Raw genomic sequence first — 26105 nt, forward strand, 5'->3', positions numbered from 1 at the left:
AAGAAAAAAACTAGAACAAACATCACATTATCCAGGTAGTCCCATTATATTCATGTTTTAACAACATTTAAATGAAGAGTTCTAAGTTTCTGAATAAATAGTTCTAAAAGAAAACATCTTACACTTTCAGAAGTATTTTCCTAAATATCACATAAATCACTTTGGGGAAAACTTGAGGCACTGATATTCTGTTTTTGTTCCAAGTACATTAAACCTGATTAAAATAACAATCATGACAACAATATGTCTTCAAAAGGGTACACCAAACACTTAGGAGCATAGTCTCATCTAGGCACTCTGGGATTTAGGTACCTAACTCCTAGTAGCGATAGAGTGTTATGTCTAGAATCCCAGGGTGCTTATGTCAATCCGATCTGTTTCAGTTTCCACAGGTGGATGTCTCCAAGATTTCTATTTAGAAAAATAAAATATTTAGCCCTGGCTGGTGTGGCTCAGTGGATTGAGTGCTGGCCTGCAAACCAAAGGGTCACCAGGTCGATTTCCAGTCAGGGCACATGACTGATGCAGGCCAAGTCCCCAGTAGTGGGTGCAACCACACATTGCTGTTTCTCTCCCTCTCTTCCCTTCTCTCTAAAAATAAGTAAATAACATTTAAAAAAGAAAAAAATTAAATGTTTAGATCTCTACTTTTCTGCAGTCCCTGGTAGTGTTGGAGAAGAATGACATCTAGACTTTTCGAATTGTATGTTGAAGAGCTGCAATTCATTATCTTTTAAAAAAAATTGTTCCACAAAGTCTCAATACAACTGACACCAGTGTGTGTTAGAAACATGTGCAAATGGCTGTTTTGCCTAATGAAGCTATGAATTACTTTCTCCCCATATGTTCCCTCCTTGCACCATCACCATCTCCCACTTACTCTAATTATAGGACATGCATCAGAGGTTTCTCAGGCTTCATCTTCCCACCAATCTGCGGGCACTGTACACAATCCATTCTTTCTTTTTTCAGTGCGTGAACAGAAAACTCACAGCCATGTCTGCTTAAGGTCAGTATCTGTGGAAGCCAATACCTTAGACTTTTTTCCATCATTTGAATTTCAAATTCTTATCCACAAATGTTTTTTGCTGGGCTTTAAATCCAGAGCCAAGGAGGACAGCATGCCCTGTTCCAACAATCTCTGTCTTTTATAAGCTTATAGAGGAAAATTACAGGTTTTGTTCTTGTGTTTTTTTCTTTTTAGTATGCAACTTGTGTTAAAATAGAATATAAGTCCAACAGGCACTTTGCAAGTAAGGATGTATGTAATATGTCAGTATGTACATGGAATATGTCGATATGTACATTTATTCACATAAGCGTGAGCATAAATACAGAAGTTTACATCTTATCTGTCCAGGGAAGATTAATTTACAAAATAAAAAGATTCTCCATTTGTGTTAATTTACACAAAACATTGTATTTGTAGTTGACTTTGTGCATTCCTTTACAAAAAGGGATGGTTTGGTTAATCCAAACCACAGGACTGACAAATGATTAACTGCAGTCATCAGATGGTTAGCTCTAGTTTTGGGGTTGCAACCTTGCCTGTCAGTAACTTGTACCCAAACTCCTTCAGGGAAGGTAAAGAAACTTGAACAAACCATTTTTTTAAGTCAAACTTGGTTCAATTGCCACAGACCCTGTATTCTGTGCATGCCTTCTCAGAGGAGTCCAATTTCCAGTTTTTGTCAAATTAGTTTTCTATCAGTCAATACTTGTTTAAAAACATGTCATAAGTCTCAGTAGGCTGTGCATGCTTCAATTACCTCTGATTATTACATCACGATTCACAAATGAGATACCAGAGTCACTCCTATTTACTGCAAAATGCTATTGAAACAAGCTGAAATTCAATTTCAGTACAGACTGCAATAACCCATCAAAGTAGATCAAGTGGGGAGAAAGTGTGGCCTCAAGGTGCGCCGGGCCATTGTTAAATACGAGATGGCATCACACCTAATAATTTAAACATGGTCTTGAGGCCTGACATTTTTAACGCTTTCTTGATCTCTTTCCTCTGGCTCTGTGTGCACTTTGCCACTATAGAGTTTAGCACATGGCAGATTATGAATTAAATAACAAACCCTGTTTTGCCAATAGCACTTCCAGGAGGAGAAAAATGATTGGGTACTCTTATAGTCATGCCGTAGGTGTCCACCAAAAACAACTTTTACTCAAGGCTTTTAAAATCTGCCTGCTTTTTAGATACAAACAAAGCCATAAAACTGCTAAGTTCAAATTTTCAGCTAATATCTGGGCAATAAGAATCAGGCATCTTGGTGGGCTGGCCTGACATTTTCGTTGGCATAAATTAAGATCCCAGGCATAACTAATGCAATCTGGTTCTCAACATTAATTTAACTCCCACAATGCCACTGCTGTGCAGCCCATAGTTCACATTTTGTGATTCATTGCATTTGGATTAAAGGAGAGAGTTAAGAATTTTATGATTGAGGCAGCTCTGCCTTTCAAGAGCAGAAACATACACATATTTCTTCCGTCATGTGTTGCTTGAGGGCAAGAAAAAAGAAAGCCACTGTCATCTGGAGACAGGAATTTTCCAGAAATCCATGAACAACAGCAACCATAGTGTGTCACCAAACAGAAGAACTGTGCTCTAGAAACCTAGAAAGCAGTAAAAAATTTAGTAGGGTACAAAATGTGCTCTCTAAAGAGAGAGTGTTGGCATGAATTCTACGAAAAGCCAAAGACCTTGCAAAATCGTTTATAATCAGCATTTAAAACATGGGTGACAATGTGTTTCTTGGAAGCAGAGAATCAATTAAGTGGGGACAAAATTTAGAAGAGTTATATATTATAACTGTATATCATATATACACACAATAGCATATATGTCCGATCTACTTTTAAAATAATTTTTTATTGTGCTAATTTTTTCAAGTATAGCTGTCACCATTTCCCCTCACCACTTCCTTGCCAACACAGCCATACCCACCTCTCACCCTTAATCCTAAACCCCTTTGACTTTGTCCATGTGTCCTTTGTACATGTTCGTGACAACACTTTCCTCCCCCTCCCCATTATCCCTTCCCACCTCCCCTCTGGTCCCTTTGTCAGTTTGTTCTTAATTTCAATGTCTTTGGTTATATTTTTGCTTGCTTGTTTGTTTTGTTGATTAGGTTCCACTTACACATGAGATCACATGGTATTTGTCTTTCACCTCCTGGTTCCCTTAGCATAATGCTCTCCAGTTCCATCCATGCTGTCGTAAAGAGTAGGAGCTCTCCCTTTCTTTCTGCTGCGTAGTATTCCATCGTGTAAATGTACCATAGTTTTTTGATCCACTCATTTACTGATGGGCACTTAGGTTGCTTCCAATGCTTGGCTATTGTAAATTGTACTGCTATGAACATTGGGGTGCATAGGTTCTTTTGGATTGGTGTTTCAGGGCTCTTAGGGTATAATCCCAACAGTGGAATTGCTGGGTTAAAAGGCAGTTCCATTTCCATTCTTAGTTTTCTGAGAAAATCCCATATTGTTTTCCACAGTAGCTGCATCAGTCTGCATTCCCACCAATAGTGCACTAGGGTTCTCTTTTCTCCACAACCTCGCCAGCACGTGTTGATTGTTAATTTGGTTATAATGGCTGTATATAATTTGGTTATAATTATTCTGACTGTTATGAAGTGGTATTTCCTTGTGGTTTTAATTTGCATCTCTCTGATGGCTAGTGATGCTGAGCATCCTTTCATATGTCTCTGGGTGCTCTATATGTCCTCCTTGGAAAAGTATCTGTTCAGATCCTTCACCCATTTTTTTAATTGGGTTGTTTGTCTTCCTGGAGTAGATTCATGTGAGTTCCTTATATATTTTGGAGATTGGACTCTTGTCCAAAGTATCATTGGCAAATATGTTTTCCCATATAGTTGGTTCTCTTTTCATTTTGATGCTGTTTTCTTTAGCCATGCAGAAGCTTTTTAATTTGATGAGGTCCCATTTGTTTATTCTTTCCTTTATGTCCCTTGCTCTGGGAGACATATTGGTAAAAATATTGCTGCTTGAAATACCCAAGATTTTCCTGCCTTCATTCTCCTCTAAGAGTTTTATGGTGTCACAACCTATATTTAAGTCTTTTATCTACCTTGAATTTATTTTTGTGTATGGTGTAAGTTGATGGTCAAGTTTCTTTTTTTTTGCATATAGCTGTCCACATCTCCCAACACCATTTGTTGAAGAGCTACTTTAATTCCATTTTATGCTTCTGCCCCCTTTGTCAAATATTAATTGACCATTGAGACTTGGGTTTATTTCTGGGCTCTCTATTCTTTTCCATTGATCTATGTGTCTGCCCCTGTGCCAGTTCCAGATTGCCTTGACTACTGTGGCCTTGTAATATAGTTTGAAATCAGGCATTGTCACCCCTCCTGCTTTGTTCTTCTTTCTCAAAATGGCTGTGGCTATTATGGTTCCATGTAAATTTTTGAAATGTTTGTTCTATATCTGTGAAATATGTCATTGGTATTTTAATAGGGATTGCGCTAAATCTATAAGTTGCTTTGGGCAGTACAGACATTTTGATAATGTTAATTATTACAATCAGTGAACATAGCACACGCTTTCATTTGTTTGTGTCTTATTTAATTTCCTTCATCAGTGTTGTGCAGTTGCCTGAGAATAGGTTTTTACCTCCTTAGTTAGGTTTATTACTATGTTCTTTATTTTTCATGCTCCTATAGCAAATAGGATTTTTCTTCCTGATTTCTCTTTCTGATATTTCACTTTTGGTGTACAAAAATGCCTTCTATTTCTTAACATTGCTTTTGTTTCCTGCTATTTTGCCAAATTTACTTATTAGGATAAGTAGTTTTTTTGGTGAGTCTATAGGACTTTCATGAACACTATCATGTCATCTGCAAACAATGACAGTTTTGCTTCCTCCTTTCCAATTTGGATGCCATTTATTTCTTTTTCTTGTCTGATTACTATGAGTAGGACTTCCAATACTATGTTGAATAGAAGTGGTGAAAGCAGACACCCTTGTATTGTTCCAGATCTTAGTAGGGAAGCTTTTAGTTTTTCCCTATTGGGTATGATGTTGGCTGTAGGTTTCTCGTATCTGGCCTTTATTATTTTGAGGTATGCTCCCTGTTCTCCCACTTTGCTGAGTGTTTTTTATTATAAATGGGTGCTGTACCTTATCAAATGCTTTTTCATTGATATGATCATGTGATTTTTGTCTTTGCTTTTGTTTATGTGATGTAATACATTTACTGATTTGTAAATATTGTACCATGTTTGCATTCCTGGGATGAATCCCACTTGATCTTGGTGTATGATCTTTTTAATATATTGCTGGATGCAGTTTGCCAATTTTTTGTTGAGGATTTTAGTGTCTATGTTCATCAAGGATATTGGCCTGTACTTTTCTTTCTTTGTTGTGTCTTTATCCAGTTTTGGAATTAGGATGATGCTGGCTTCATATAAAGAGTTTGGGAGTCTTCTTTGATTTTTTGGAATAGTCTGAGAAGGATAGCTCTTCCTTAAATGCTTTGTAGACTTCTCCTGTGAAACCATTAGGTCCAGGGCTTTTGTGTGTGGAGTTTTTTGGTTACTGCTTCAATTTTGTCAGCTATTATTGGTCTGCTCAGGCTTTCTGCTTCTTCTTCATTCAGTTTTGGAAGGTTATATTTTTCTAGAAATTTGTCCATTTCACCCAGGTTTTCAAATTTCTTGGCATATAATTGTTCATGGTAATTTCTTACAATTATTTGTATTTCTGTGTTATCAGTTGTAATCTCTCCTCTTTCATTTCTGATTTTGTTTATTTGAGTTCTCTCTCTTTTTTATTGATGAGACTGCTTAAAGGTTTGTTGATTTTGTTTATCTTTTCAAAGAACCTACTCCTGGATTTATTGATCCTTAAAATTGTTCTTTTAGTCTCTATGTCATTTAATTGTGCTCTGATCTTCATTCTTTCTTTCTTTCTTCTTGCTCAGGGCTGTCTTTGTTGTTGTTCCTCCAGTTCTCATAGATTGCTTATTTGAAATGTTTCTATATTTTTTAGGTACAGCTGTATCACTATGAACTCACTCTCAGGATTGCTTTACTGTGTTCCATAAGTTTTTGACTGTTGTGAATTCATTTTCATTTGTTTCTAGAAACTTTTTGATTTCTTACTTGATTTCATTATTAACCCATTCATTGTTTAATAGTGTGCCATTCAATCTCTATGGATTTTTTAGTGTTGTTAAGTTTTTTCCTTGATGTTTGTTTCTAGTTTCAGGCCCTTGTGATCAAAAAAACTGCTTGATATGATTTTATTTTTTTTGAATTTGTTGGGGCTTTTTTGTGTCCTATCATGTAGTCTATCTTTGAAAATGTTCCATGTGCATTTGAAAAGAATGTGTATTTTGTTTATTTGGGATAAACAAAATATACATTATATATATATATATATCAGTTAAGTTAATATGTACATATATAAGTTAATATATATATATATCAGTTTAACTGATATATATATATATCAGTTAATATGTATATATATCAGTTAAGGTTATATATATATATATATATATATATATATATATATATATATCAGTTTAGTCCATTCGGTCTAGGGCATTATTCAATGCTGCAACATCCTTGTTGATATTTTGTTTGGAAGATCTATCCATTTTTGACAGTGGGTGTTAAACCCCCCTAGTATAAGTGTGTTGCTGTCTATATCTTTCTTGAAATCCTCTGAGATTTTCTGTAATACTTGGGTGTTCCTATGTTGGGTGCATACATGTTTATAATGTTTGTGTCTTCTTCATGGACTCTTCCCTGGAGTACTATGATATGTCCTTCTGTGCCTCTTTTTATGGCCTTTGTTTTGAAGCCCGTTTTGCGTGTTGTGTGTATTGCTATTCTTGTTTTTATTTTTCCTGTCCATTTGCTTAAAATATGTTTTCCCTATCCAGTCTGTGTAGGTCTTTTATTATGAGGTGGATCTCTTGTAGGCAGCATATGTGCAGGTTATGTTTTCCTATCCATTCAGCTACCCTATGTCTTTTGATTGGAACATTTAATCCATTTACATTTAAAGCTTTTACTCATAGATATTATTCATTGATATTTTACTTCCTTCATACCTGTGTTTGTCTCTCTGTCACTGTTTTTCTTCCTTTTCTTAAAGCAGTCCCTGTAGCATCTCTTGCAGTGCTGGTTTGGTGGAGGTGTATTCTTTGAGCTTTCTTTAGTCTGGGAAAGTCCTTATTTCACTTTCCATTTTAATTGAGAACCTTGCTGGATAAAGTCATCTTGGTTGCAGGCCTTTGCTTTTCATTATTTGGGGTATTTTTTTGCCATTCTCTTCTTGCTTGGAGTGTTTCCATTGAGAAGTAAGAAGCTAATCTTATTGGGGCTCCCTTGTATGTTACTTCCTGTTTCTCCCTTGCTGCCTTTAAGATTCTCTCTTTGTCTTGGAATTTTGCCATTTTAATTATGATGTGTGTTGAAGTGGGCCTCCTTGGGTTCCTCTTGATTGGGACTCTCTGTGTTTCCTGGATTTGTGTAACTTTTTCTCTCATCAAATTAGGGAAGTTTTCCATCAGTACTTTTAAAAATAGGTGTCCTATCCCTTGCTCTCCCTTTCTCCTTTTGGTATCCTTATTATAAGGACATTACTATGTTTCATGTTTCCTGCAGTTCCCTTAATGCCTCTTCATTCTTTCTGAGTGTTTTTTCCTTTTTTTTTTTTGCTCTTTCTGGGTGTTTTTTTCTAACTTGTCCTTCAGCTCACTGATTTGAGCCTCTGCTTCATTGAGCCTGCTTTTGATTCCTTCTACTGTGTTTTTCAATTCAGAAGTTGTATTCTTCATTTCCTCTGGGCTCTTGATGGTTTCTATTTCCTTTTTCATGTTGATATAGTTTGCTGTAAGTTCCTGACAGTTTTCCTGTCATTTTTGGTAATTCTCTGTGAGCTCATTGAGGTTCCTTACAACCATTGTTTTGAACTCAATATCTGATAGTTGGCTTGCCTCTATTTCATTTAGCATTCTTTCTGAGGATTCCTCTTTTCCTTTCATTTGGGGATTGTTTCTTTGTCTTCCCATTGCTTTTGAGACTCTTCCTGTTGTTTCCTTTGGCTTCTTAAATTAATCTGCTTTGACTCCCTGTCTTTGTGGTGTGAACTTCTATGGTAAGAGACCTGTGAGTTTCAGTGGTGCAGACTCCTTCATCTCTTTAACTTGATGCTCTTGGGATTCTCTTTATGCCATCTGTGTTGGTTTTCTGGATGTACTTGGGTTTTTACTGTTGTTGGGTTGTTCTGGTGGGTCCTTCCCTCCAGCTGGTTGACTGAGAGGCACTCTGATCAGCACATCTTGTATGCTGCTGTTCACGTGTGAACAGAAGAAAACCACAAACCACAGGGAACAAACCCACATTTACAAAAATATCTGCCCCCTGCAATCCCACTATCAACAGCAAATGTACCAGTATTAATAAAGGTATAAGGATATGAAGACTATTGGAAGAAAGGAGAGAAGTAAACTATAGTATATATTCTTGTGACTTAATAGGCACAAACTCGCTGGACAGGAAATGAATGTTAAAAAGCTTATTATATGAAATGTTAAAGGGACTTATCTAAGAAAAAGAAGATAAAAATATGAATAGTGAAAGGACAGCACACTCACAGTTATTAACAACCACACCTAAAGCAAAAGCAAACTAAGAGGACAGCTAGATCGGAAGTGGAAACACAGAAATGGAGATCACATGGACAGTTAGCAACAGGGGAGTGGGAGGAGAAGAAGGGGGGAGAATGTACAGAGAATAAGTAGCATAGACGGTAAGTAGAAAATAGATGGGGAGGGCAGGAATACTATGGGAAATACACAATCTAAAGAACTTGTGACACATGGACATGAACGCAAAGGGGGGAATGGTGGGAGAGGGGTGTACAGGGTGGATGGGAGGTAAGGGGAGGGAATGGGACAACTGTAATGGCATAATCAATAAAATATATTTTTAAAAAAGCTATATAGGAAAGAAAATTTCGCTAATCCCAGAGAAGACCACAGCTGACTTCATCTCAGTAGCCTGTAGTATTTACCACTGTTTTTTCTTTCTGGATTCACCTCTGGTGATGTCAGATGTTGAATTTGTCTGATCTTAGGCAGCCTGCTCCAAGACTGCCAGGGATCTACTGTGTGTGGCTATCTCTATTAATTGTTAATCTAGTCACTCTGCACTCAGCAGTGAGGCTTAAGCCCTTTAGGGTGGGCAGAATCCCTCTTGGGGTTGGTGCTATATTTTCCTCTTCAGGCTGCTGCTGCTTGGAGGGAAGTTGTCTGCCTGAGTAGAATGGCTCATCAGCACTGTGTTCCAGGTGTCTGTTCTCTCAGCTCTCTCCCTAATGATTCTGTCCACAGTCTCTTCTCAGGCATCTCTAGCCCACTCTGCCCCTGCCTTTGCTGGAGCTCCAGGTAAGTGGCTACAAATAAAATTTTGTGCATTGGCCCTTTAAACAACTCTTTGCATCTCCAGCTGTCCTGGCAGACAGTTTTTTGCTATTGGTTTTTTGTGTACTTTTTAGGCTCTGGTGCTCCAGGCTGGGGATCCTGGCTTAGGGTTTAGACCTCCATTCTTCTCTGGGAGATCCAGCCGGCTGCTTAATTATCCCTCCAGTGCTGCCACCTGTGGGCGCCCAGCCAGCTTTCTCAAGTCTCCACTGCGCTGCTTACTAGTCAGTTGGTACTGAAGCTGATTCTTCTGTCTGTCCAAGGTTATAAGGCTTCTATCTTGCTATCATCCAGTTGTTTATTCTGGATGATTTCTCCACAATTTAGTTGTAATTCCAGATTGGTCCTGGGAGGGGGTTAGTGTGGCTTCCATTTACTCCTCCACCATCTTGCCTCTCTCTCTCTCTTTCTTTTTAATAATATAGAAACTAAGATGGAGAGATGGAGTTGCCAAAAATTGTAGTGTTTTAGCATCAAAATATGCAGGCCTTCAGATTCCCTATCTAGTTCTTTTCCACAGATTTCTTAAACATGTTTTCTGCTTTTATCAGTTCAGAAAGCAAACCTTCTCATATATTTAATATTTTCCTAATTTTTCTGGAAAAACAGAAATCTACAACTGTGGGCACTGATATTTCTAGCATACAGTTGAACTTTAAGCAAAGTGATTTTTAAAATCTTCACTAAAAATTTATGCATTCCTAGTATTATAATGCACTTGGTTAATGCTTCATTACAGATAAAAGCAGAAAGTAAGTTTTCTATGTGCCACTCTGCTGACTTGGACACCGATCTTCAACAGTCATCTGAGCATTTGAGTGGAAGTCATCACATTGAAGGGCTTGACCAAGGTTGTTGAGTTCATGTGTACAACCTAATCCAGTTAAAGCTGATGAGAAGATGTCTGTCTGTCCTGCTTTTTAAACCCAGCAAGGAAAGAAATTCTAGAGCTTCCTGAATAAGTTATTCCTGCATTCCATAACTACTACTTTAAAGAAAATTTAGGACGTTTCCAATCTGCCTTATTTCAATTTTAACCATTTCTTCTCCTTTTCTTCAGTTTATTTAAATGTACATTTGCACATATACTTAAATAACAATCTATTTTTATTTCATAGCATGCAGACTATTTCTTTTTAGACATAATAAGAAACATTTATAAAACTTAACTTTAACATATTAATCTGGACCGGAACTTTTTCCAGGCATTTCCTTCCCTGAAATGGGCTTGGACCAATAAATAATAATTCTAACATCTTCAGTAGCTATTTTGGCATCCAGTGCAGAGGAAAACAGAAACAGCATGCTTCCTTAGAATTTTACAACCTGTTTGGACTATTGCATTTTTACAATGATGATGGTGTATTTAATCACATACAATGCATTTCATTGTGCTGGAAACAAGGAAAACCACCATGAACAAGAATGACAGAGGAAATTTGGAGGGCAGTTTCTCTGTCCTCAAAATGTTCCAGGTAATGAAACAGAGGCCTTAGTAAGTGATGTGGACTGCTACAGGTCATATCACTTACTAAGTCCAGTCAGGACTGGACCCTGGGTTCCCTCTTTCAAATTCAGTGCTTCCTCTGTTAAATTATACTCACTCAACATCCACCAAGGGAAAGAAACAGAAAATATATTTATTATTTTTTGAAGGAAGAATGCTTGGCATTGCTAACAGTACACACACACTCAAAATCCACAAAAATTCCTCAAAATATCTGATTCTTATAATGAAGATGTGACACTACTACCGTACTGTGGACTTACCAGTGTTTGCATCCCCATGTGAATGGATAAATTTCACTCAGCCATCCACAATGTACATTCATTTATCTATCAGAGTTGCAGCATGGATAATGCTTTTTCTTCAGAAGACAAAGAACTTGCTAATGACAACGAAATGTATTCTTTATTTTATGTTGCCTTTGGAAAATACTATGTGTGAGCAAGTTCAGCTAAGTCAAACTTCTTTATATAAAATCAAAGTGGGGTCTGCAAGCTCAAATTAAAATTAATGTGTTTCTATCAGTATAAGATGTTGATCACTTATTGATTTGTATGTATAGGTGCAGTTTTATGTAGTGATGAGATTCCGACATTTCTCAATGCTTTGTTGAGTGTTAGTTTGGGGGCTAAGCCCTTGGCATGCGAAAATGTAAGAAAAAGTCGAATGTGGCATCTGACTTCCTACCAATGTGTAATCACTCCTCTTTCTGGGGCTTGATATTTTTTTACATAATAATGCTTCAAAACCCATTTCTAGTAACGGTGCTGGCAGATACAAGGATCCAGAAGAAAAAGTATTTGAAAATTAATGGGGAGGAAAAGAAGTGTTATGCCATTCTTGTAAATTCCTGAAGGTTTACCCTATATAAGTGAAGCTGTGAGAGAGCTAATCTCCAATTTGTATCTGAGCAATAACAATAACATGGAACAAGTACCACTTCCTGAGTGCCATGCTACCAATCTGCTAAACTGCCCAAGTGAACCACGGGCTGAAGCAGGCAGCAGGGATGAATACAGCCTTGGCCAAGGAATCAGGAGGGTGGAGGTTTCAATCAAACTCCATCGGACATTACTTCCTTTGTCTACAACCCAAGAGGACTGCCTGAGATTGCTAAGGTTCATAAGCAGTGGACTTGTGCTCTGCTTTCATCATGACTTCTGATCTTAGCCCAGTGCCTCTGCCCACACTGATAGCCTCTCTAACACATTAGTCTAACACATCAGATGTGGGCAATGTTTCTCAAGCTGGTCATTCTTCGATGTCACACAGTTACCAAAGAATTTTAAATTTGTTTTTTTTATTTTGATAATTAGCCTTTAAAGAACAGCAATGTGACCAAAATAGCCACACATGTTCTTGTGTTTCTGGTTAAGTGAATGCCAGGTGAAGACCATATGAAAGTGTGGCTACGTATGTGGACAGATGTTTCCCAGTCACTCAAACACACACAAAGAGTAGCAGAGGTGAATCATCGCCTGAATCTAAAGAACTGGCATGCTGGTGGCTGGCACCATGGTCTAGTCATTGGGAAGCTAATAAGCAGGAGTTCACTATTAGCAACTCTAGACATAAATAGGCAGTGAAAAACTTTTCCTTAAAAGGGAGGTTTTTCAACATGATATTTTTGGAATACAACATTAAATTAACCTATCATTAATTTAAGCCACTAGTGGCTACAAACAATTAAATAATTAAAAAAATGTGAAACCAGCAAACAGTGACAATGGCTAAAAGAGTTGTCCATCATGCTGACACTCAAGAAAATCAAGTTAATCACAAGTAAAGTATAAAACTGCAAACACATTGTACTGTGATTATGTTACCTAATAACTGGAATTTTGTTTCTATCAAATGCCATCATTCATCACAATGAATTGATGTTGTTATTAGAGTGTTTTGGTTTTGTAGTTGTGTCTGGATTAATGTGTATATTTGCATTGTTTTATTTATTCTATGGAAACACAAAGCATAAAAAAGGTGTAAATAATTTTTGGTAGCTATATAATAAGTAAAATTGTAATAGGAATAATTTTGAACACCAAAGGTCCATGGGAATGTTTTTCTTTCAAAAAGGAGTATATTCCTTTAAGTCTGAGAAACAGATTTCTTTTCTTTCAGCCCTGTCCTCAGGACAGGAACCCAGTGCCAGACAGGAAGATCTATTTGAAGGCAGGCTGTCTCCTGGTTCACTGATCTCACTAGTAATTTTGATTGTTCTGGAACTCTTTAGTCTCATTTTCCTTTTGGTTACTTTAAGTGGACTTATGATAAAAGGCTCTCTTTTTTTCTTAATACTGACTGAGAGAAAAACACCCAAGCCAGCCTGAACTATCTGGAAATCTCAGAACCAGCTTGTTCTTTAATGAGATGTTTCTGGTTCCCTTGGTCAGCCTGGATGCAGACAGGAAAGCTGTGGAGGGATGATCTGGAGAAATAACTGTCCCTGGGGTAGCACAATGTCCCCTTCTTAATCTAGAGCTGGAGGGGTGGGAAGGGCTGCAAAATGAGGTTACTTTAGGCAAGTCATTGAGTTCCCTGGAAGGCACCAGGCCGCCAGAGTCCAGATAGGATTACTATTTTAGTCCTAATAATCCAACATAAACAAAGAAAATCTTTCATTCAGCACAACTTCAAATATGCTACAAATTGATTATAAATCACAAATTGTAAGTCCATACAATTTGTAATACCAATTAAACATTAAACACTGCTGTCTGGAGTGATGGGTATAATGTATGAAAAATCTAGTTCCAGCCAGTCTGTGTATCTTATTAAAAGAACACTTTCAAAGGGCAAATATTTCATTTGTAACCCATGGGTTAACATTTTTCTCTAAGGATGTTCTTAAGGCCATTGCTATTAATTTCTCAGTTTTTTTAGATCTAGATGAAATATAAATAAAGATTCTGGATTATTGCTGGGTTTCTGCAAATTTTACTTCTTACCTTACACCCCATGTAGTCAAAGTATTCCTTGTTAGGTTTAAAGGTGGGATTAACTTCCCTAAATTATGCAGGCCCTGAGGGCACAGGGAAAGAAAGGAAAAACAAAAGTGCAATTTCTGGTGATTTCCTGGGATCCTGCAGTCAAATGGGATGTGGCCTCCAGGCCACAAAAATTAGGATTCTTGAATGCTGCTCTAAGAAAAACTTCCTAGAAATCACATTATGCTCAGAAAATGAGAACGGCATTTTACTGTTAATAATATGCTTATCAACTTCAATTCACATGTGAAATTCAGTTATCCCATTAATCTTATTCATTTTGTCAGGCATTAAAATACATGTTTTTATGGGGTCGAGCAGGTTTTCAAGATATTGGGACTTCCAGGAAATAGTTTTAAAACTGGTGAAGGGAACTTGCAAGAGAGTCTGTTGTCAGCATGGGCGGGCCAGGAGCAGCATGTGAAAGTCACATTAGCTTATTTCTACCCTGGGTGAACGGGTCTCTCCTGCCCAGACATCAGGGGTGAAGGCAGGCCTCTGCCTCACTGGACCTGAGATCACTGCCCATACACAGCCAGCCCCACCCTTCTGTGCAGACCTTGGTCCACTCTTCACAGGCCCTCGTTGCCAAGAAATGCTGCAGAAATTTTCAACCTGGATGCCAAAGGGCCAACCTATGTGAGTGCCTAATCTCCAAGATCCGAAGTGCTTTCCATTTGCTGCTCAGGAAATAACCACAATAGTGCCAGTTATGCAGACAGGAACTCTGGGGTCTCGTTTTCCTGGTCAGGGACACAGGTCCCATAGTTGAGGATCTGGCTGGGAATCACAGGGACCTGGCTTCAACTCTTCTTTCTGCCACTTTGAGTCCTATAGTCTTAGGCAGATCTTTTATCCTTTCCATACTTCATTTCCTCTTGTAAAATGGAGATAATATTTTGCAGTATGCTTGTGAGGATTAAAGATTATATATACACACACCACCAGGCACCAATAGGCACCATATGAATTGTTGCTGTTATTATTATAGTCCTTGACTGAAATGTTGCCTGAACATATAAATTCCACATTCTTCCCACTAATCAAAGTGCTACCACTGCTATTATTAGTGCTACTGCCTGCTCTTCATGAGCATTTACCTGTGCCAGGGACTTTACTATGCACTTTCCCTGCATAGTCTCAATTTATACTCCAATAACCCCACAAGGTACTATTTTTAGGTCCACTTTGTAATTGATAGAAATGAGGCTTAATTAGGTTTTATTGCCCAAGGTCACAGAAGAAGAAGCTGGCTCTGGGTCTTCCTGACCTGAAGTTAAGGATCTGTGGATCATGCTACACTTTTTCTGAAGGTTAAGACAAAGCTGCAGCCCCCCAAACCGAGCTGTGCTCCTCCTCCCTCAGGACAACCCTTCCTCATGCTCCTTAGACTTGCAGCCCTGGCCTAGCACAGAATCCTAAGGGTCTGAGGGCTGAGTGCTGCGACAGGGGGGTCTCAGTCCATTCTGCTCATAGAATTGTCTCTGATTCTTATCTGAGCACTATCCTCAGGATCTTAGTTTGGGATATCTGAGGCAGGAAAAGTATAGATGTTTTTTTAAAAAATGCTGCAGGCTTGGAGGCATGTGCTTGATTGAGTATCCTTGAGAGAAAGAGATCCTGGTTGCCTTGAGAGCAACTGTGGAAATTTAGGGGACTCACCGGGCCTCCCAGTTTTTCATATATGAACCTGAGTAATTAAATGCTCTCTACTGCCCCAAAGAGAATCGGTGAAAAGGGAAAAGATCACCTATGTAACTTGGAAAATCCACCTGAAAAAGCTATGCTCTGACCTTCTTGCTGTCTCCTATTTCCTATCAAATCGAGAGAAAAGACTTTGCTTGACTTCCACGACATCTAGAACCTTCACAGTCCTCCAGGTGTAGCCTGTCCCTTTCCTTTCTTTGCTGCCATGGTGACACCCTGTGTTCATTTTGGCTGGATTTTCAAACCTGTCGGAAATGCTCCCAATAACCAAATCATGTCACTTTACAATAACTTTCAAAAGGACAAGAAAACAAGAAAACTTCCCCCTCATTTCACTGTCCTAACAGCAATAAAATCTCTATACACTTTGTGTGTCTACCTGAAAGCAGGATCATCAAGTAAAGTATGTCAATGTCCAGAAAAAAGTGCCTCTGTGTTGAAGAGAACTAATCCCAGGTTCAAGTCTGTCACCGCCTCAGGTGGGAGCTCTGATGCTCCACTTTGGATGGGGCCAGGAGAGGATTTCAGAAGTGCCCCTACCTGCTGGTCTGGGTCAACTGAGGCCAGAGCATCCCATAGCAGGGTGAGCCCACAGCCTGACCTGGCCTCCCCTGCTGACCACAGTCTTTTCCAGTGTGGCTGCCCTGATCTTCCCTCTGTGTATTTGAACCAAGTCTGAAGCAGGAAGACATGTCCACTCAACAGAACATGAATGTTGCATCATTCAAACAGAACAGAGATGCCATCCCTTTCTCACTTGGGTTACCCCTGCAGTTGGGATGGGATGAACAGTGTGTCAGGGGAACACAACATTTGAACATTACATTTGATTGGTTTGTTTAGCTCCTATGTCCTGAGATTGCATCAAGAACTTTTCCTTCTGCCTGAATATTAGGGAGGGAGGCAGAACAAGGCTGACCTTGGAAATGGGGTTTTCATAAAACAAATAAACTGGATGACAGCGAATAAAAGTTACAGACCTCTTCAGAATGCCATATGTGTGCAACTTGTAAACAGTCTATAAATATTACCTTCTGGGGCCATTCGTGGGAGCTAAGGCACAGTCCTGTCCCAGCACATTTTCTGCAACATGGAGCTATCTGGTGATGACACTTTAGTCTCCAGTTGGCATAGGACTATAATTATAAAGCATGTTACTCCTGACTTCTGTCTGGGATCAGATGATCATGCTTACCCTGCAGTGTGGATACAGCAGGCAGGTGTGGCTCAGAGGTCACAGGCAGGCTGGGCAATGCTTGCAGAGGGACTGAAAAATTAGAGGGGTGTTTGTGCAGAGTCCCCTTTCCACTAGTGGGGTTTCCGCTGCCACCACCACACACACAAAATTTTAAAGAAAAAATGTTCCTTTTATAGTAGTGCCTAACTTTTCAGCCATGTTTTTTAAATGTGCGCAAACACTTGAGTCATGCTTGGACAATAAGTATAGAAAAACCATAGTGAATAATAGTAACTTTACACTTTACACACATCTCCTATTTTCAGTATCTTAATTATTAAATGTAGAATAATTAATTCTGTGCAGGATAACAAAGTCTGCCAGGTTCTGTTTCACATACAGAATAACAATAATATTAATAATAGAATGAAGTTTGATTGCCTTCCTCCCAAATAGATTTAGCACAGAGTTTATTGTGTAGAAAAAATATTCCAGGTTTCTCCGAAGTGGAAAATAATGCAACAAGGGAAGCAGCACTGAAGAAAAAGGCCAGCTAATAGCTTTATCATTACAAATCCATACAAAAACTAGACATGTTTTAGTGCCATTATCCCCTACAAGTCCAACACAAACCTCTCCAATTATGTTTTTAATCAAGAATTCCTTCTTATGCTGTTACTTCCTGCCCTCTGAGTTCCTATGATATGCAGTTTCCATCCTGGTCTCATCCTGTTTGGTCCCTTTTTGTAAAAACTAAGGAGCCTGGCCCACACAGCTTGCCAGGGCTTTTCAAAGGCCCAGAAGTCCGTAAACAGGAAAGATTTCCTGAGGCCAAGAGCCCCTCCTTGATCAAAAGATGTCTCTTGGATAAGGATTTCCCCCAAATTCTCAGTCATTAGCACTTTCCAGAGCAGAGGTTCTCTGGGAGGGCACCTTGCTAGCTATCCATGACACAAGTGCCAGGCCTCTTGCCAGAAGGCCAAGGGCTTCACAGAAAGTGCAGGAAGAATACATTGCAGCTGCTATGTTTGCTGACAGTAGGTGGAGCCTGAGAAACACAAGGCTATCCTCTGAGCAAGAGCCCAAGGTTGGAACCCCTTCCGTTGAGCTACCAGGGAGGGCACGCTAATCTGCCTCAAGTTCAGCAGAAGAAAGTGGACAGGAGAGCTTCTTGAGGTGCTCAGGCAACCTTGGGGATCCCAAAAATGGGATAGGATAATGAGTCTAAACAAGATTGCTTTTATCCTGTGGTTAGTAAGTGGCCTGAGGACACTTTAAAACTATTTTTGGGAAATGGGAGTATACTCGACGACTTTTTAGTTGGAGGCATAATTCCATGTAAAAGTTTGGGTTATGTTTGTTCTTAGAGTCAACTTTATTACATCACACTCATAGCTCATAGTTTCACAGTTGAGTACATCTTTGTCCAAGGCAACTAATCTTTCCCCTGTAATTTTATCATAACCCATCAAACTCAGTCAAAGTCTGTCCCTCAGCAGTCACAGTATTTTGCATTCCTTTCTACTTAATCACACCTGTGAACCTCAATACATAAGAGTGAAGTGAGAGAGCAATCAAGGCTACCCAGTTGTTTTTTTTTTTTTCTGAATTGGGCAAATAGATCAAAATGTACCAAAAGAAACAAACATTTTTAAAAGGCCTTCTTTCCTGTGTTGGTCTTATCTATAGATCTCACTCTTTTTTTTAATTACCTGCTTCCCCCTGCCTCCAAAAAAAGCGTGCTTTGAATATCAGCACACTTTTCTCTATAGCACTCAGCCAGCACTTATGGACTAATGTTGTTTCATTTGCTACCTCATTATCAGGATACACTCCATCTTCTGAAATAGATTAGAAACTTACAAATTCAAGGCATTCTAGTGTAATTCTTTGCCTCTCCCTTCCATACTCCATAATAGGTACTAAGAGGTCAATAACAGTTTCATGTTTAAACTCAACCTCACTTCCTTTCCTATTGATAATAAGGGACTTATTTCAGTATAACAGAAAAACAAAGTGATGAGGCCAAAACTTGTCAGTGTGAATGGATGTTCAGTCACAATGTCCTGAAGACAGAGGCTGGTGGTTAATTATGATGAAGGTGGCATGAAGAAGGCGAAGTTTTGCCCACACAAACAAAACTGAGCAATAATTTAGAAAACATCTCACTGACATTTCAGTTACAGCGTTCACCATCTCGAATTTCAGTATCTCTGTTTACAAGCCCTGCCTCCACCATTCCCTAAGGACCCTCCAGGACAATAATGACGCAACATTCATCTCTCCATGCCTAAGACCCACTGTGGTCCTGGCACATGATATATACCCTCCAATTTTTGTACCAAATAACATAAAATAGTATTGGGATGGTGATAAGAAAAACGAAATTGTGGTGTTTTCCAAATTTTGAGAATCTGTTTTTCCATGAAGGTGTATATGGGGGTTTCAACCAGATCCATAAGGGGACAAACATTTCCTGTGAAGTACTTAGCTGTTCTTGGGAAATAATCTAATGTAATTTGGTTAATACATAAACAAGGCTGGAGGGTTAGGAGATGCAGGGCAGAGGGGGGAATAGACAGGGAAAATTGGGAAAACTGTAATAGCATAATCAATAAAATATACTTTAAAAATAAAATAAAATGTAATAAATAAATAAATAAATAGATAGATAGATAGATAGATAGATAGATAAATAAATAAAACAAAGGCCAAACAGTTGAAAATAGCTGAAACACATCATAATAATTAGTTTAGGAGTTGACCTGAGACACATTTTCATTTAAATACTTTCTGTTCTTGGCCTTCATTTGGCCTATTTCACTGATTTACTTTTCTTTATTTGAATGGACCCCTACTCCCAAGAAGGACTATGTGTATCATTACTGAAAAAATTTGAAAAAGCTCAGATGAGGAGAAAGAGCATGACACCATGACAAGAGAACCTTGGTCCATTTTGTCATTGAGGTTGTTCCATATGCCATCTCTGTCCTTCTCTACAAGACCCCTCCTGGCTGGAATGTTTTCTTCTAACCAATTATTGACTCATTGGTCCCTGTGCTCGTCAGCACCCAGGAGCATCAGAACTCTGCTACATGATGACTTCCCCTCAGCAGCCACTCTAGTACCACTACCCCATTCAAACTTAGCTTTGAGGTGAGCTGTGTCTTTCCTTATGTGCTCTGGGGAATGAAATGAAAATGACTCCACCTCAACAGGTGGACACTCAATCTACCCATCTCCATTTATTTGTGGACCCAATTTAGTCTAGGTCTGAATCTTTACAGAAATGCAGGGCACTCCTCACAGATGGCATCAGACACTTGATTGAAAGCTTCTGGGAAGGGAACTTGCAGAGTAGAAATAGGTAGAAAGCCATATGTCTTGAGTCTAAGCCATGAAACCCCTAAAAGCAAAAGCATTCATACAAACAGATTGATTTGAAGTAATGTATATAATTAAATCAATTCTTTGTAACTGAATAGTGATTTTCCTTGGAACAATGTGCACTTTGACTGTGTATTCTGCCAGGCTACCAATGAGTGCTGTGACATTACAGCATCCCAATTCACAGCACGTGGGAGAGTAGTGGGAATCAGCGACTTCAGGTTACTTAATTGGTAACTTCATTCTGAAGATTCGCTGTCACATATTTAGATGGGTAACAACTAATACAATGTGTTGAATTACATCTGTACAAATACATATAATATACTAAAACCACTTTATTTTAAAGTGTGAATCTTTCAAGTTAAAAGATTAACTTTTCAAGTTAAAAGATGATACAGAACCCCTTGGTGAACTAGCAACAAAAGGGGTGTATATACCCCAAAGCACTGCCTCAATAATAGGCACCACCTGACACAGATAACAAACAGGAAAGATACATGGCTGAAGAAGAACAGTGAATAGGTGAGGAAACAGGAGAACAGAATTTGCACCATAGACCCACTCACTGGGCAAATCACTCACTGTCAAAACTCTAGTTTCTTCCTTCATTAAATTGATGGGTTAAGAATATAAATCTGAGATTGTCTTCTCAGCTAGCTGCTGAGCAGTATATGTGTGTTTGTAACATTTTACACATTTTCATTTTTTAATTAATTAATCATTACTATTATTTTTAATCCTCACCTGAGGACATTTCTCCATGGCTTTTACAGAGAGAAGGGGCAGAGAGAGAAAGAGAGAGAGAAACATCGTTGTGAGACAAAAACATTTATTGGTTGCCTTTTCATAAGCACCTCAACTGGGAATTTGACTCGCCACCTTTTGGTCTATGGGACAACGCTCCAACTGAGCCATACCAGCCGAGGCTATTCTACATATTTTTTAAAATGTGATTATGCCTAAAAGCTTCTTATGGAAACAAAACTTGGGGTCTTTAAGTGAAAAAGTATCTCTAACCAAAATTGTAACTGCAGCTGTTACACATGTGTATGCAGCAAAGTTACTGTTCATATTAATTTGTTAAGGTCAAATCCATTTCCCCCCAACTCTTTGTTACTTGCTTGAGCTGATCAGAAAACACATTTCTATTATTGGCAGAGAGCTGTGGACATCTAGCTCCCATTGTTTCTCCAGCATAAATCAAAGAGAAAGAAACAATGAGCATGAAACCACTGCTGGACTCAGAGGTGTGTTTACCAAGGCAGCTACTTTGTATTTTTGAGGTCAGAAGGCTGTGTGTGTGTGCATGTGTGTGTCCACACACACCTAAATTAGATTCCACTAGTCACTGATAGCAACTTCCTTCCTTCCCTATTTTACCATAAGAATTCTGAATTCAAAGCACCTTCGGGAGGGAGGTAGACAAGCACTAAAATAATATGATGAAACACATTTTATCCCTGTGGTTGATTTACAAGTTTTCTCGATAGCTAATTGCTAATGATCTATGACATAGTAACTTTATTTAGGAGATTACACTTGGTTTAGTCTCTTTGTGTTTTGAACCTTTTTAAAAGGTAGTTGATATCTTTTAGCTGCTCTACAAAGGGTCACCTGAGGAAAAGCAATTATGTGTTTAACATCTGGGAAAAATATTCTCTGTTGGGTAGGTTTCATGAGAACAAAGCTATTTATCAGAAGATTTTTTTCTCTTGCAGCTTCAGCTTTGTTTTCCCAGGAATTATGTAGCAATGCTGGAATTAATGAGTGACGGAGCCCCTGACTAAATCACTACTGAGTGAGGTTTATATACATGGATGTGAGTACTTTTGTGGGAGTCAGAATGAATTTCTTAAGAAAGCACACTAAGATAAGATTCAGGGCAGAGGTACAGCAGTCCAACCAGGGCAAACAGAAGCCTAACTTTAAAGACTTCTCCATACACGTGTTGAAACAACAGGTTGATTCATAGCTTCCTTGCTCAGTCCATAATTGCTTTGCAACAAAAGCAGATTTACTCCCCTCCCTAAGTATTCACAAGCCTACAAGCTCCTATTACCAAAAAGGAAACTGCACAAAGCATGGCTTCTAATTCTTGGTAACTATACATTCACAAAAGAGCAAAATTTTCAACTAAGACAAGGGTTTGCAAACTAGGGCCTGCATGCCAAATCTGTCCATCTGACTGTTATTGTACATAAAGTTTTATTGGAACACAGACATGCTCATTCCCTTATCTACTCTCTCTGGCTGCTTTCATGCTGTAATGGAAGAGTTGAGCAGGTGAGATTGAAACTGTCTTGCCAAGGAGGCCTAAAATATTTACTATCTGGTCCTTTTTAGAAGGTGAGCTAATTCATGATTTTAAATATCAATTATGTCATAAAAACATCAATTTCTTTGGAAATGTAGTTACACTTTTAAAGTAAATGTCATCAACTTTCAACCCCAAGAATTACTTTCTCAAGCATGACATCAATTTGTATCAAGAGTCTTAGCCCCGCTACCAGTGCCTTTGCGGTGTCCCTTTCCTGACCCTCTGCACTCGGTGAAACCAAGGAGAGGACACCGCCCTCATCTAGAGCAGCCAGACCTGGAGCATAACCGAGGGGAGCACGAATGTGAGAGGGAAGCTGCGTGCAGCGGCCCTCTCACCGGAGTCATTCCTGAAAGCAGTTCATTTGTGAAGGTGTGAGCTGGGAAGCATTTTCTGTGCCTTGATCACTATGCTAGGGCACATTAAGATTGGTTATGGAAAAGAATATACCATTATGAGCATCATCGCCTACGAGGTCGTAGTAATGACGATATCTTGAAAATTTAAGAATGAATGCATGGAGCTCAGGAAGAGCTTTTGGGCATACTGTATCATCCTTGTAAAACCACAAAATGTGAATCTTTGGGCTTCAGTGAAGAATATTTATACCAGACACTGTGACAAAGTGGAGTTCTTCAGTTCTGAAAATGTTAAAGTGTTTGAATCAATTAACATGGAAACAAATGACATGTAGTTAATGATGAGAAAAATCTTACAAATATGTGTTTGATAAACACAAAGACCAGTACATCTGGCTCTTTCTTGCACACCCCTTAACATTTGGTATTATTGAAAACTTAAATTATTTTTTGTTAAAAAGGGATCCATCACAACCTTTCTATCTGGAAACCTTGAATATGTGACTGTGGAAGGAGGAACTGTCCTAAGCATGGAATCAATGAAAAGACTTAACAGCCTTCTCAGTGTCCCTGAAAAGTGCCCTGAACAGGGAGGGATTATTTAAAAGGTATCTGAAAATAAGCAGCTAGCAGTCTGCCTGAAATATTCTACAGTGTTTGCTGAAAATTTTGAAGTGAAAGATGTATTTAATACCAAATCTGTTAGGCTTTTTATTAAAGAGGCAACGACTAATCAACCCAACTTGGTAGTAGAAGGATGTTGTTCAGATATGGCTGTTACTTTTAATGGACTTACTCCTAATCGAATGCATGTGATGTATGGAGTATACTGCCTTTGGGCATATTTTCAGTGATGCACTGGTTTCCTCACCTCCAAATGGTTCTGACAATGACTGAGAAGTGAAACAAGAGCATGTATGTGATCACCTTATAGGACATGTGTTGTCATTATTTGTAGTAACAACTACGTACCTAATACAGTAGTATGCTTCTTTTTTTCCTTTTCCATTTGGTGATACTAATTTAATCACACATTAAAATAATAATTTTGCAAATAAATCATGTATTTGTAAATATATTTATGTGATAAACTCTAAATTATGAACATTAAAGTCTGTGGCACATATTTTTGCTAATTGGTTAAAAATTTAACATCTTTTTGGCTTTCTAAGATATGCAAATGAATCTGTAGTTGTGAACTCCTGATTAAAGTAAAACTTTTAGCTGTGTTTTCATTACTTCTAATGTTGGTTTATGTTCTAAGCCTGTGCAAGTGGCAATGAATTTGCTTCCTGAAAATACATAACCAAGCAACAAAGGAAATGTTCCCAACCAATATAAAAATGGAAGGTGCAAGCTATCCTTGGGAGAAAAAGTGACAGTTACTTATAGAGTTTAATAATTTTCCCGGGAGCTAATCTAGTGTCATTCCTCAGCATACACCATTTCAGTGTAACTCCTGTACTTCTCTATGCAGATACTGAAGTTACAGTGATGACTATGAAGAATGTAATGTCATTTAACTGTGTTGTTTCCCAGTTAATCAAGCTCTCAGCTGTGGCTTGAATAAAACTATGTCAGTTGATATTTATATACTCTTGCTGGGCAAATTAGTTCTGTGAAAGTTTCCTTTGAAAAACTGCTTTTGATCATGTCTCAAACCTTTTGGCTAAGATCAAGTGTAGTATCTGTTCTTGTCAGTTTAACATTTGATACGTCCTCTATCTGAGGACAATATAGTAGATGGATTTTTGGAGCAGGAGCTTGCTGTGTCCATGCTGTGCATTCACATGGTATTGTAGTACCTCTGGGAATGGTGCATGGCCTTGGGGGCAAAAAACCCAAAGCTTTTGGCAATCAGGCAGTTTCACTTAGCTGAGTTAGTTGAGTTTTTCTTGTTTTTGTTTACCTGCTAAAATTCTGAAATTTTCCCCATGTTTATGGTTACACCATATCCAACTGTCTTTGGTATAGAAGGCACCTTGGATTACCATATCATTTGCCTAGTTTCAGTGGTTACCCAGAAGCTTTAACCAGTGTTGAATACAACAGCTCCTGTGCTCATAAATGTATGACATACTTGGAGCTGACTTGTCTTATAACTGGGCCTGTGTGTTCTGTATTATGTCAGATCCATAAGCACCTATAGGGTGTTTATGGATATGAGACCATGACAGGATATGAGACCAATGTCAGGGTATGAGACCATGACATTTTAGAAATCAATATTTCTTGTAACTGGGCACATGATATTAAATTGTCTCACACAGCTTTTGCAAACTAGAAAGAGAATTTCCTCAAGAGGACTTTGGGCATCAAAATGTTGATCAGAGTAGTATGTAAAAACCATTTCTTTTAATTTATCTAATTTTCCTTATTGGGGCTTTTGGTTAAAATGAAGAGTTATTCATTTTGAAAAATAATAAACCGCTTTATCAAACACCCTAATATGTGGTCTCAGATGCAATTATTATAGATCAAATCATGTTCAGTCTAAGCCCAATGATAAATAGTATCTCATTGACTGTAACACCCTGTGAGTGCTCCCGACACCACTATACTACATTTCTACTATATTTATCACCTTCGGCTATGTAAGTGTATTGAGGTGCAGTTGTAAAAACATATCAGTGAATGCTTTCCATTGTTTGATTTCCTAGTGGGCGCTAAGATAATAATTGCTTTTTAAACAAAATTGATGCTCTTGATTATATTTTAATATATAAGTATTTCTCTATAAAATGTTAGTTGTCTTAAATAACAAGTTGTCTCTTTGAATTTGTTTATACCCAGTCTTGTAGATAAAATCTAATTCTGTAAAACAGAAAATAGTATTACTGAGGTTAGGGTTACAGATTTGATCATCGTACATTCAACAGCCAAAAACTGTAACTCTAACCCCACTCTGTTACTTCTGGGGAGAATTGGGAATAATGAAAGTCTAATGGAAATTGATCATGATAGTGAATGTATTTTACACACGGCTAGTGGCTACCATATTGGACAACACAGGTGTAACACATTACAGAAGTGTGAGACCCACTGACTCAAATATGAATGATAAAAACTTGAAAAAAAAAGAGTATTAATACTGTCTTATTATTATTCAGTTCAGGAACCACACTTCTAGAAGTCTCTTCAAAAGAAATTCTCAAAGATTCATAAAGACATGTGTACAGACATTC

At 38.3% G+C, this 26105-nt stretch overlaps 1 protein-coding gene and 2 pseudogenes across 4 annotated transcripts in view; 2 read left to right on the forward strand and 1 right to left on the reverse strand.

Moving 5' to 3' along the window:
- Positions 1–23919, forward strand: part of LOC118982711 (C1GALT1-specific chaperone 1-like) — a 41766-nt pseudogene extending 17847 nt beyond the window's left edge.
- NRP1 (neuropilin 1) overlaps positions 1–26105 on the reverse strand; it is a 215660-nt gene that overhangs the window by 161437 nt on the left and 28118 nt on the right. The gene's annotated exons all lie outside the window — the stretch shown is intronic.
- Positions 24569–24747, forward strand: LOC118982728 (uncharacterized; annotated as a pseudogene).

Source organism: Sturnira hondurensis, unplaced genomic scaffold, assembly GCF_014824575.4.
Source record: "Sturnira hondurensis isolate 20B ecotype Veracruz unplaced genomic scaffold, ASM1482457v3 Scaffold0025598, whole genome shotgun sequence".
In the NCBI taxonomy this organism is placed as follows: domain Eukaryota; kingdom Metazoa; phylum Chordata; class Mammalia; order Chiroptera; family Phyllostomidae; genus Sturnira; species Sturnira hondurensis.